The sequence below is a fragment of the Artibeus jamaicensis genome, unplaced genomic scaffold (assembly GCF_021234435.1).
Source record: "Artibeus jamaicensis isolate MK-2021 breed Jamaican fruit bat unplaced genomic scaffold, CSHL_Jam_final contig_1769, whole genome shotgun sequence".
NCBI classification, from domain to species: domain Eukaryota; kingdom Metazoa; phylum Chordata; class Mammalia; order Chiroptera; family Phyllostomidae; genus Artibeus; species Artibeus jamaicensis.
The window spans coordinates 215,289-227,196 of record NW_026521346.1 but is presented as its reverse complement, the minus strand read 5'-3'; the positions used below and the strand labels follow the sequence as shown (position 1 = coordinate 227,196).

Sequence of the window (11,908 nt, the reverse complement as noted above, 5' to 3'; positions counted from 1 at the left end):
TGTACTGCTTTATAGACAGACACATAGATCAATGAGATAGAATGAAGAGCCCAGAAATAAGCCCATGTAGGTATGGTCAGTAATATTTGATAAGGGAGTCAAGAGTTCTCAATAGAAAAAAAGATAGTGTCTTCAATTAATGATGTTGGGAAAATTGTAAATTCTCACACAGAAGAATGAAAGTGGACCCCTATAATACACCACTCACAAACATTTACTCAAAATGAATTGAAGACTTGCCCTGGCTGGTGTCGCTCTTTGGATTGAGCTCTGGCCTGTGACCCAAAAGGCTGCCAGTTTGATTCCCAGTCAGGGCACATGCCTGGGTTGCAGGCCAGGTCCCCAGTAGGGGTGCGTGAGAAGCAACCATACATTGATGTTTCTCTCCGTCTCTTTCTCCCTCCCTTCCCCTCTGTCTATAAACAAACAAACAAACAAACAAACAAATCTTTTAATCATGAATTGAAGACTTAAATGTTGGAATCAAAACTGTAAAACTGACTTCGGGCCAAGATGGAGGCATAGGTGGGAATACTGTGCCACCTAGTACAACCAAGTTTAAAAACAACAATGTTTTAGTAATAAAAGTGCAGCCAATGGGGAGTAGGGTGGAGGGGAATGAAGGGGGGAATAGAACAACTGTAACAGCATAATGAATAAAAAAATTTAAAAAAAAGTGCAGCCAAAACACAGAAAATTGTATTATACAGAAGTCCTACAACAACAAACCGTTTAGCCAGACTGGTAACAGGGGTGGAGCCAGCGGCAGAGCGGGTAGCACAGGAAAACTTGGATAAACTGACTTGGGTGTACGGGCAGTGGTTGGCAGATCCCAGGTTTGGGGTTGTGACAGGCAGACCCAGTGAGGGCGCAAGGCGGCAGGCTGACCGAGGTCACACATTCTCGCCCAGATAAACCAGGTAAAGGAACGAGCAGTGAGTCGGACCACGCAAGCCCCAGCAGGGGCAGGAAGCAGCAGAGGGAATCACCATTTGCCCCTCTTTGACCCCGCCCCCACATACTGCATCACAAACCAGCGACCTGGTGAACATCTAAGGCTCCGTTTCTCATACATAACGCACAAATAGACCAGATCATTATGGCTCAAGAAGAACTCAAAGCTCCAGAGCCAATAACTCTAAGCAATGAAGAAATAGCCAGTCTATCAAATGCACAGTTCAAAACACTGGTGATCAGGATGCTCACAGAACTGGTTGATTTTAGTCACAAATTAGAGGAACATATGAAGGATAAACTAAGCGAAATGAAGGGAAATGCACAGGAGACCAATAGTGATGGAATGAAAACTGGGACTCAAATCAAGAGAGTGGACCAGAAGGAAGAAAAAAATGACCAAACAGAAAAGGATGAAGAGAAAAGAATTTAAAAAAATGAGAAGAGGCTAAGGAACCTCTGGGACATCTTTAAACATTCCAACATCTGAATTATAGGGGTACCAGAAGAGGAAGAGGAAGAGCGACAAGTGGAAAACTTATTTGAACAAATAATAAAGGAGAACTTCCCCAATCGGCAAAGGAAATAGACTTCCAGGAAGTCCAGGAAGCTCAGAGAGTCCCAAAGAAGGTGGACCCAAGAACACACCAAGGCACATCATAATTACATTAGCCAAGATTAAAATGAAGGAGAGAATCCTAGAAGCAGCAAGAGCTAAGGGGACAGTTACCTACAAAGGAGTTCCCATCAGACTGTCAGCTGATTTCTCAAAAGAGACCTTACAGGCAAGAAGGGGCTGGAAAGAAGTATTCCAAGTCATGAAATACAAAGACCTACATCCAAGATTGCTCAATCCTGCAAAGCTTTCATTTAGAATGGAAGGACAGATAAAGTGCTTCTCTGATAAGGTCAAATTCAAGGAGTTCATCATCACCAAGCCCTTATTATATGAAATGTTAAAGGGACTTATCTAAGAAAAAGAAGATAAAAAAGATGAACAGTGAAAGAACAGCAAACTCACAGCTATTAACAACCACACCTAAAACAAAAGCAAACTAAAAGGACAGCTAGATCAGGAGCAGAACCATAGAAATGAAGATCTCATGGAGGGTTAGCAACAGGGGAGTGGGAGGAGGAGAAGTGACGAGAAGGTACAGAAAATAAATAGCATAGATGGTAGGTAGAAAATAGATTGGGGGGGCAAGAATAGTATGGGAAATATAGAATCTAAAGAACTTGAGACACGTGATCATAAACGAAAGGGGGGAATGGTGAAGGTGGGGTGTGCGGGGTGGAGGGGAATGAGGGGGAAATAGGACAACTGTAATGGCATAATCAATAAAATGTGTTTAAAAAATTGAAGAAAAACAACTGTAAAACTACTAGATGAAAACATAAGGGAAAAGCTCCTTGACATTAGTTTTGGCAATGATTTTTTGGGGGTATAACACCAAAAGAGGAAGCAAGAAAAGCAAAGATAAATAAGTGAGATTGCATGAAACAAGAATGCTTTTGTACAGCAAAAGAAACAATCAGTAAAATAAAAATAGCCCTGCAGAATGGAGAAATATTTCCAAATCATCCATTGATATGAGAATAATGTCTAAAATATATAAAGAACTCATGCAACTCAATAGCATAAAAGAAAAAAAGAACAATCCTATTTTTTAAAAATGAGCAGAAGAGTTAAATAAGAAATTTCCAAAAGAAGATATACAAATGGCCCACAGGTACATGAAAAGATACTCAACTTCACTGATCAGTAGGGAAGTGGAAATCAAAACCACAATGATATCCAGAGCACAAAAGGGACTCCTTATTACTGCTGTGCAGGGTTGGTAGTTCAGAATCCCCATTTAGCTTCTGCTGATACTATCCTGAGTGGGAAAGGCAGAAGCCTTGTTGCTGCACTCCATGTGGCCTGACAGAATGAGATGGTGGACTTCTTACTGATAAGGGGTGGTGATAGTCCTAGCTCTACAGGTCTTTTCTGATACCACCCCAACAGGAATGGAAAAGTGCCTCACTGTTGCTAGGTGACTATAGATGTCCCGGCTCCTCACATTGTCTGCACTGACACTGCCAGTGACAAAGGATGGACCTCTTACTCTAGAAGTGGTGTAATTTCTGTCTTTCCACTAGGAGAAAGGAGAGAACTACTCATTATTGCTGGGTAGGAATGCAGGTCTCTCCCCATGGTCTTTATGGACACTTGAGGTGGTGGATGATACTAGTTACTACTCAGAAAGTATGAAAGTCCTGACTCCCCAGTCACCCTTCTCTGACACAACCCTGGCAGGGTCCAGAGTACTTCTTCACACCCATGCAAGGGTAGAAATGAAGGTTCTCTACTTGACTTTCACAGGGAGTGGATGTTGAGCTGTGCTGCCATTTTTTCCATGTTGTTTGGGAGTGACTGTCTAAAAGTCTTATTCCTGGAAGGAATAAAAATTGTGTACTCTATATTTCTGGATGCAAGAGTTCCCCAAGCCACTTTTGAAAAATATTTGTGTTATATGCCTTAAGACTAACAATGAAAATCAACTTAAATATTGAACTCTAAATAGTAGTTTTGTTGTTGATTTATTTTTCTTCAAGAAGCATTGCTTAAAAACTCAAAAACTAATTTCTCTGTAGGCTAGCATTGAGCAAATAAATAAATGATATACAGAGTGGATTATGGAAGGCAGTTTTCTCACTGTCAGCCTAGGGGGTTACAATTATTTAAAGGGAGAAGGTTGAAATGAATCCAGTGTTGAGCTGGAACTGGGGTGACAGTATGAACTCATGGCTTTTTTGATATAAAATAGATTAAAACATAAACACATGTACATGTATTTCCTAAATCTGTTCTCTGAGAGGGCCCAGTAGCAATGATACCTCGATAACAGAGATCACTTAGCACCCCGATCTTGGCTCATAAACACCATTGCCCACTGAAAAAACAGCCAGAGCTGAATGGTGGAATATGTGATGGCTGGGGCAGGAAATATACAAGATAAGTATGTAACATCTTGCTGTCTCAAATGCTCAAAATATGATGGGAATGTGTCAAATGGACTCAAGAGTCAACTTGAAGGGGCCTCCACTGATCAATTCTGGAACTATTTGCATAACTAAATAAATAATCTTTGTAAAAAATTATGATGCATTTAATAGAATAATAATCAATGAATCAACATGGGCATACATACAAACACACATACTTATGTACATTCTTACATGAGAAGAGAAGGAAATCTGTTTGTAGCAGGAAAAAATCAACAGTAGAAATCCAACCTCTAAAAAATAGAAATAGTGGTGAAAATAGAAAGTCACCTCTAGACAATAAGCATAGTAATAATTGAATGAGGCAGGAATCATCAGTGGATATAAAACTAGTGGGTGAAAAAACTAATAGCACACACAAGGCTGACTAATGCCCCAGAAGTGTGTCTAAGTGGCCTATGCTGGTCTCTGAGGCTTTTCTTTAATATGGCCCCAACCTATACTTGTTCTTGTCATGTGTGGACTGGGCCCTTTTAGGGCAGTATATGTCTTTCACTTGTTCCCCTACACCCCAAATCAAATTAAGATCAACTCCCTCTTGTAACTTTGTTCTCTGACAAATGGGAAAAAAATTGGGTCCAGGCGCAGGATTCAGTGTCTATCCTAGTTGTTCCCTGTTCTTACCCTGTGACTACCAGTTCACTTCCACCAGGACATTCAAGAACCCACCAAGAGTCCCTTCCCCAGGCACACATTATTTTGAAGACATATGGGTTCTTAGGTGTTGTCCTAAAAGTGCACATATCATTTCTATCCATTGGCTAGAAATAGTTACATGATCTCAACAAAATTGCAAAGGTGGCTGGGAAATGGATGGGAGAGCATGGAAATTTAGTAAGTACTAAGTGGTTTTGAGGTCTGTTTGTTTGTTTTTGCCAAATACTGTATTTTTCTCATATACTTTCATAGATGAGTAAACTAAGACACACAGAGAGAAATATACTTGTGCAAAATCATACCACTGAGAAAAGGCAGAATTTGAAGCTTGGGCTCTCTGATGGCAAAATCCCTCTTCTTTTTACAACACTTGCTGTTTCTGACCTCTTAGAACTCACAGCACCCCAACTATTTTTTAAAAAAAAGATTTTATTTACTTATTTTTAGAGAGAGAAGAAGGGAGAGAGAAAGAGAGGGAGAGAAACATCAATGTGTGATTATTGCCTCTCATGTGTCCCCTACTGGGGACCTGCCCCACAACCCAGGCATGTACCCTGTCTGGGAATTGAACCAGCTACTCTTTGGTTTGCAGGCTGGTTCCACTGAGCCACACCAGCCAGGGTCCAACTCTTTTTTTATAGATTCACATATTACATCACTTAAGATTTGGATTGTAAGCTATGAGTTGCTGGCAAATAGTTAACAACTGGTTCACAAAACAAAAGAAGACAAAACAAAAAATTCCCGATTGGTAGTCTTTGCCACTTTTCATGGAGAAAGTAATTCCACCATGGCCAGTTTCACGTTACCAAATTTACTGAATGCAAAGGTGAGACGAAGTGCACACAGATGCCAGCTGGCCTCAGCACATCACTGGTTATAAATAATAGAAAGTTTTTTCCCAATATGAATAAACGGATTTTTGTTTTTACTTGTTTTTTACTTTACCCTCTGCCATCTTCTTTTTTTTCACATGTAGGGTGTCTGCTCACAGGAAGGGCACAAGTTCTGTGCCCCTCCACACAGAGACCCCGAGCTCCTGTTGGGTGTATTGTAAACTGAGGAGCCATTCCTTCAGGCCCCCTGCTCTGAGCACACCCTTGCCATCTTCTTTTAAATTTTACTTTTCAGTTACAGTTTACATGCAGTATTCTTTTGTTTTAGTTTAGGTATACAGAATAGAGGTTAGATAGTTATATATTTTACAAAGTGTTCCCCCCAATATTTCCAGTACCCACCTAGCACCATACATAGTTAATACAGGATTATCGACTAAATGACCTATGCTGTACTTTACATCCTCATAACTGTTTTGTAATTACCAATCTGCGCTTCTCAATCCATTCATTGTTTTCACCCAGTTCCCCAAACCCTCCTCCTCTCTGTGGCTACCATCAGTCTGTTCTCTGTATCTATGAGTTTATTTCTGTTTTGTTTGTTCATTTATATTGTTCCTTAGATTCCACATGTAAGTGAAATCATATGGTATTTGTCTTTCTCTAACTGACTTATTTCACTTAGCATAATATCCTCTAGGTCCATCCACACTGTTGCAAATATTAAGATTTCATTTCTTTTCTATGGCTGAGTAATATTCTGTTGTATATATGTACCACCACTTTTTTATCCACTCATTTATTGATTTGCTCTTGGGTTGCTACCATATCTCAGCTTTTGTAAATAATATTGCAATAAATATAGGGGGTTCATGTATTCTTTTGAATTAGTGTTCTGGGTTTCTTTAAATATACATCCAGATGTGGAATTGCTGGCTCAGAAGACAGTTCCATTTTTAGTTTTCTGAGGAAATTCCATACTGTTTTCCACAGTGGCTGCACCAGTCTGCATTCCCAACAACACTACATTAGGGTCCCCCTCTCTCTACATTCTTGCCAGCAGTTGTTTATTGATTTATTGATCATGGCCTTTCTGATAGGTGTGAGATGGTATCTCATTGTGCTTTTAATTTGCACCTCTCTCATAATTATTGAAACTGAGCATCTTTTCATGTCCATTGACCATCTGTATGTGCTCTTTGGAGAAGTGTCTATTTAGGTCCTCTGCCCGTTTTTAAATTGTATTGTTTTAGTTTTTTGATGTTGATTTGTATGTAAATGGATCTTCTCAGATAGATGTCAGAGACTCAAGGAACTGCAGGAAGGTTGGAGAAAGTAACTTGAAAACAGCATGGAAAGCACAAAGACAGAAAGAATCTGATCAGGACACTGTGCTGGGGATAAAATCACAGAAACGATTTTTTTTTTTTACCCTGTGTCAGTCACTTAAGTTTCGATGTTTGGGGAAAGAGCAAGTGGCTGAGTGAGAGTAGGTTGCATTCCTGCCCTTTGGCAATACCAGAACAAGAATCTGGCTTACTCCATTTGAATAAGGGGAGAAAAGCATCTGGATGTGTCATCCCACAAAGACTATGTATTAGTTTTATAATAATGTACAACAAATGACCAAAACTTGAATGGTTAAGACAACACCAATTTATTATCCCAGTAATTGTGGGCTAGAAGTCCAGGCGTGGTTTGACTGGGTTTTCTGTTTGGGCAAGTCCAAAATGAAGGTGTCTGCAGGGTCACATTCCTTTCTGGAGCCTCTGGGGAAGAATACACTTCCAAGATCATTCAGATTGTTTATAGAATTCCTTTCTTTGAAGCTGTACATCTCTGGTGATCATTTCTTTGCTAGTTATAAGCTGAAGGCCTTAGATCATAGAGGCCACTCATATTTTTGTTCCATATAGCTCTCTTCATCTTTAAATCCAGAAATTGAGAATTTCTATGCATACAATCCCTCTCACTCTTCAAATAACTCTTGCCAGGAAGAATGCAGTTCCCTCCTATGGTCTCACCTAATTAGATTAACCAGGATGATCTTCCTATTTTAAGTTCAACTAATTTGGGACCTTAATTACATGTGGAAAATCACTTCACAGTAGTAGAGCAAGTGATTAAGTAAGAGTAATTTGCATGCCTGCCCTTTGACAATACCAGGACAGGACAAGAAGAAGAATCTGGCTTACTCCATTTCAATAAAGGAGGAAAAGCATGTGGATTAGAATTTTATTTAATATTTGTGAGGAGGTCTGTGTATACCAGGGGTGGGGCCTCATGGGCCATCCTAGAATTCTGTATACCACAATTTTGTCTGATACAAAAATGCGGCAACTGTATTTTCTAAAAGGAAATTGAGTGCCATTGGGAAACATGAATGCATACCAAAAAGACAGATATTCACTACAGTGTATTCGTCCAACTTCTATACATATTTTGGCCTTTCCATACTTTGGAAAAATTACAACATGCAATTATTTTTTAATATTTTATTTATTTATTTTTAGAGAGAGGGAAGGGGAGGGAGAAAGTGAGGGAAAGATCAATGTGTGGTTACCTCTCATGTGCCCCCCACTGGGGACCCACTGGGGACCTGGACCACACAACCCAGGCATGTGCCCTGACTGGGAATTGAACTAGTGACCTTTTGGTTCACAGGCTGTCACTTAGCCAAACCAGCCAGAGCACAATTATTCTTTATTCAATCAAAAATGTATTCACTCATTCTGAAAGAGAGACCTAAAGTTTTAAGAATCAGAGCATCCAGTTCCAAGTTCAGGGTCTTCAGACGGCATCCATTGTTCCTCTGGTTCAATACAAATGCTGTATCAATATTCTGGAATAGGTGGATAATTAAAAATTTGAACTGCTACCAACTCACCATATAAAGATAGTAAGTAAAAGAGAGAAAATAAAAGGGGCACATTAAAATATATATAAATATATATATATTGTTGCAAAGAATAAAATACGGGTATCTACTGCATTCTTCATTTCTAAAACAAAGTTAATATAAATTTTCTTTCCTCACTCTTTATGTCACATTTTCTTTCATCCAGTCAGCATCTCAGTTAGATAGGCTCTTTATCAAGAGGAATGATTCAAACATTTATTTATGTGGAGTCTGAGTAATTGGTAGCCTTACTTGAGTGGGGTTGCTATAGTTACCTAGTAATTTTTACCACTTTGGGATGTGATAAGACACCCTAGAAGATGTCTTGGTCTCCAGTCACATTCCTTTCTGCCTCCATTATCTGGCAGCAACCCGACTTCCCTTGAAAATTGAAATCAATCGCCTTTGCCAGTACAAAAGCCCCTACTTTTACCCATATGTCAATTGGCATGGAGATTTCAAAATGACCAGGTGGCCACTTCAACTTCCAAATCAATAGAACCATTATTGAGTAACCCAGTAGAAACATGCCTTCTTTGGGTACTATACATTCTAAACCAGTAAAGCCTAAAGTTGCAAGGACTAGAAACAAACATTTTCTGAATAGATCCTTAGGAACAACTTCCATCTTTCTGTACGTAGACCTAGGAATTCTGGTTGTTGACTATACAGCATCATATATATTGGTGGCTAGTTGAAAACATATGTATTGTAGGACAGCTCCTCTAACACACAGGTGTTGTTTCTCAATTGGTGGTTTAACTATCTTTAATACCATCATGTTTCATTGTATACGGGCAACTTTTTTCCTGAGAGATGGAGTGCATGATAAAACCAGTGAATTCAGTGTGTATAAGCCAATCACCACACTTACTTAGTTTTAAAATGAGTCCCTTGATGAGAAGTGATGTTACATAAAAATTTACAACTTTGAGGCATTCAGTAAGATCCTAGATGGTGGTGCTGACAGAAGTACTGCAGGCATATATATAATATTCATTTATGCTAGAAAAACCATAAAACCAACTAACTCCTCCATGATATAATTGGTCCAATTTAATTAACCCCAGTTACCAGACTGATACCCTTGAGATTGATTGGTTCATATCAGGAATTCAGAATAGTGTTCTCAAGTTGGGAATTCAGCAGTGGGGGTAGTCACACCAGCCTTTGTAAAGAAAAACTATGTTGCTGAGGCCATATGTAGTCTCTGTTCATGCCACCCTGATCACTTTGTACAGGTGCCTATTGAGCAAGCACAGGGGTAGTTGAGAAAAAAGGCCTACTGACCTCCACTGAGTGGGTCATATTGTCCACTTTATTACTGAGAGCTCACTGGTGAGCATTTACATCTAATACTAAGAGTCTCATGCTTTTGACCAGTCCCAAGAAATCCACATACCACATCCCTGAATGAGTTTTGTGTCCATTTTCCCAATTGTCCTCATTCAAAATCTTTGCTAATTAGATTGAACCATTATCCCATGGCTGGTATCTGCATGCAACAAGTTATGAGACTTTAGGATTTTTCTCACTGAAGAGTATTGAATGCATTTTTGTTTGAATGAAGAATAACTATATCATGTTACAGTGTCTTTTTTCCAAAGACTGAAATGGTAACAAGTATGTGTAGATTTGGTAAGTGAACTTTAGTGAATATAAGTTGTGACATCATAAAAGTCCTAGAGGAGAACATATGCAGGAAAATTTCAGATATCTCATGCAGCAATATTTTCATGGATATGTCCCCTAGAGCAAAGAACATACAAGAAAGAATAAAGAAATGGGACCTCATCAAATTAAAAAGCTTCTGCATGACTAAAGTAAACAGCATTAAAATGAAATGAGAACCAACTATATGGGAAAATATATTTGCCAGTGATACCTCAGACAAGGGTTTCATCTCCAAAATATATAAAAACTCACAAGACTACACTCCAGAAGACAAAAAAAAAACAATTAAAAAATGGGCAAAACACTTGAACGGACACTTCTCCAAGGAGGACATACAGTGAATCCAGAGACATATGAAAAGATGCTCAGTATCACTAGCTATAAGAGAGATGCAAATTAAAACAACAATGAGATACCACTTTGCACTGGTCAGAATGGCCATCATAAACAAAGCAACAAACAAGTGTTGGAGAGGATGTGGAGAAAAGGGAACCCTCATGCACTGTTGGTGGGAATGAAGACTGGTGCAGCCACTGTGGAAAACAGTATGGAATTTCCTCATAAAACTAAAAATGGAGCAGCCTTTTGACCTGGCAATTCTACTGCTGGGATTATACCCTAAGAGCCCTGAAACACCAATCCAAAAGAACCTATACACCCCAATGTTCATAGCAGCACAATTGACAATAGCCAAGTGCTAGAAGCAGCCTAAGTGCCCATCAGCAAATGAGTGGATCAAAAAACTGGTACACTTACACAATGGAATTCTATGTGGCAGAAAGAAAGAAGGAGCTTCTACCCTTTGCAACAGCATGGATGGAACTGGAGAGCATTATGCTAAGTGAAATAAGCCAGGTGGTGAGGGACAAATACCATATGATCTCACCTTACCTGGAACATAGTCAACAAAAGAAAAAACACAAAATATAACCAACCAACCAACAAACAAAAATATTGTTAGATTGTTAGGAACAATCTAACAATAACCAGGGGGAGGGGACAGTGGGGAGAAGGGTTTTTAGGAACTACTATAAAGGACCCATGGACAAAACCAAGGGGGAGGGTTGAAGCAAGAGAGGGAGGTGGGTGGGGAGGGAGTAGGGAGGAGAAAATGCAAACAACTGTAACCAAACAACAATAATGTAATCAAAAATAGAAAATTAAAAATTTTAGTTTTTACTTTTTATTATTTTTAAATTTTTTATCTGATAACAGAGAGAGAGAGAGAGAGAGAGAGAGAGAGAAAGAGAGAGAGAGAGGAGAGATTGTTCCAGTTATACATGCATACATTGCTTAATACTTGTAAGTACCATGACTGGGGATTGAACCCACAAACTTGTACTTTATATTCTTATATAATTTAATATGTACAAAAGTTTTTTAAAATTTTATTTAGTTATCTTTCAAGTACAGTTTTCTGTCTATTTCTCCCATCCCAGCCCACCCCGCCCTATGCTCTCCACCTCCCTCCTATTTCCACCCCCCCTTAGTTCTTGTCCCTGTGTCCTTCATATTTGTTCCTCCAAATCCCTCCCCTTTTCCCCCCTTAAATTCCCTTCCCTGTCCCCTCTGGTCCCTGTCCCCTTGTTCTCTGTTTCAGTGTCTTTGGTTTTATTCTGCTTGCTTGTTTGTTTTGTACAAAAGGTTTTAAAAATAGTTTCACAAAATGTTGATTTCTCTGTTTCTTTCTCTCTCTGCATACACACACACACACACACACACAATTTTAAAAATATTTTGAGTACAACAAGGTTAGACCTAGAGGATATTATGCTAAGTGAGATAAGTCAGACAAAAAGACAAATACTATGATTTCACTTATATGTGGGGCCTAAAACAA

The 11,908-nt window shown here is 39.1% G+C and overlaps 1 non-coding gene across 1 annotated transcript; it reads right to left on the bottom strand.

Moving 5' to 3' along the window:
- Positions 1-5,630: 5,630 nt before the first annotated feature.
- LOC119055538 (small nucleolar RNA SNORA11) lies at positions 5,631-5,760 on the bottom strand. Its single transcript, XR_005083712.2, has one exon. It is a non-coding gene; the product is annotated as a small nucleolar RNA SNORA11 (small nucleolar RNA).
- Between the last annotated feature and the right edge of the window lie 6,148 nt (positions 5,761-11,908).